Source organism: Mandrillus leucophaeus, unplaced genomic scaffold, assembly GCF_000951045.1.
Source record: "Mandrillus leucophaeus isolate KB7577 unplaced genomic scaffold, Mleu.le_1.0 Scaffold715, whole genome shotgun sequence".
NCBI classification, from domain to species: Eukaryota; Metazoa; Chordata; class Mammalia; order Primates; family Cercopithecidae; genus Mandrillus; species Mandrillus leucophaeus.
The window spans coordinates 118,361-120,450 of NW_012107753.1; positions in this window are offsets into that span (position 1 = coordinate 118,361).

A 2,090-nucleotide genomic window follows, 5' to 3' on the forward strand; every position below is an offset into this window, starting at 1 on the left:
TTTTTTAACTGTATATACTTTGTGATACGTATCTAAAGACAATAGAATAGGAAGTAAGGATTTTTTGTAACTCACTGAACCTCTTTTTACTAAGAATTGATGGTAATTCCTAAGTAGTGTAACTAGAAACTTATCTGAATCTTCCCTGGCAACTGTTTTGGGTTCTTCTGTTCTGGTCTTACACCGTCTCTCTGTGCCTGGATATATGGCTCTTACTGCAAGACCCTTATTCAGTCTTAGTTCATGCTTGGCAAGTTCCTAGAAAGACGGTCTTTCAATGTTGAATCTTCTTTTGTTAATGTTAGGAATGCCTACATAATGACGACCTGTATAGTGACTTGTGGGTTTTGTTTTTTTTTTTTTTTTTTTTTTTTTTTGGTTGGTTGGTTGGTTTCTCCTTCGGTATATGAAAGGGATCATGTGATCTTTGGATGCAACAAAACTCTTCCTGTTTGAACAAAACAAAATTATAGCTGTGCCTTCTGGGTTATACCATGAATATGCTTCATGCAATAGACACTTGGTGTATTGCTTAATGTATTATGGGTAATATATGTGTGAACATGTAAACGATACATTTAATTCAGTTCAGCAAATAGACATTGAGTATTTAGTACAAGCCATGCCTATATAAGCTGCCAATAATCCACAAGATCAACACAACCCACAAACGGATCCACCAAGGACTCATATCCATGACGACTCATACCACAGAAGAATCCTGGAAAAGGTATTGATGCAATCTGAGAGTGCACAAGGATCCTCCCACCCACATTCTGAGAGAAGAGAGATTGGCGCTTTGCTCTTCTGACAATAATTTTACCTCTCCAAGCGTTACACTTTTCACAGTCAGGATACAGAAGGAACAACATCTAATCAACCTTCTTATATCTCTATTGAGCCATCTTCCCTATTGAATAACATGATACTTCACAGCTCTCTACCAAAAGGTACTATATAAATATTATCAGCTAATGCTAAAAAGAAGAGACTTATGAGTGGCTAGTAAAGAGCCTCAGGGCGGAGCCTTCTCTGAGGGCAGAGTGAAGGGAAGAAATAGTGCCTTTCATTTTGCCTCAGTATTCGTTCAAACACCTAAACTGTCAGCAATGATAGAATAAAAAATATATGAGTACAGATGGGAAGAAAAAAAGACTATTAGCAAAGACTACCTACATCTTTTAGGCCAGTGACATACACTGTGAGCTGTAATCTTGCCAGTTCCTGCTTTCCATCATCAACTCACCAAAATTTAGTATCCACTCCAAAAACTCATGAAAATAATAGGAATTAGTTATGACTTTCCATCTCAATGACAGATCAATTCCTAAATTCACACATACAATAAAATTGTTACACTTTACTATAACTTGCATTTTGAAACCTGACCATAGTTTTCTTTTCTGGCCCTAAAGTACACATTGTTTCTTCAAAATTGGTCAATTTTTTTATGTGCAGGATTATGCGCATGCAGACTAACTCATTACTTTTTTTTTAAAGTTTTGCTTTGAACCTGAAATGCCTTCCTCCACATCTCTCCAAATCAGGAATGACAGATACTTGATATATATGCTGATTATCTGCCTTCCCCAACTATGTCAGACATTACTAATTAATTATTGCATGCATTTTTATTGAGTCTCAGAATTCTCAACACAGCTCCACTCCAGCACCACAATCAATCAGCGTTGGCCCAGGAAATTAAAGCATCTTTGCTATCCCTGACCTAGATCATCAAAGAAACTGTATTTTCGGGTTCATTCATTACATTCTTGTCTGAGTTGTGTATCCACTTGCTTGTTACATCTGTGTGAAATAGTGCTTTTCTGACTTTGGTTTGATTTTTTGTGTTACTTTTAAATACTTTATTCAGACTTTAACCAGATTACTAATCAAATGTATCTCAGTATTCATAACTGTCCATTGATTTGTCCTCACTGATTTCAGAATATGTCTAATATTCCTCTGCCACTGGGATACGAAGAATTAGTCATTTCCACTTTCATTGTGACAAAGAGTATGGGCCCTGAAGTCAGGCAGCCTTTATTATCCAGCTTTGCTTTAGTTTCCTTATCTGAAAATGTGGATAG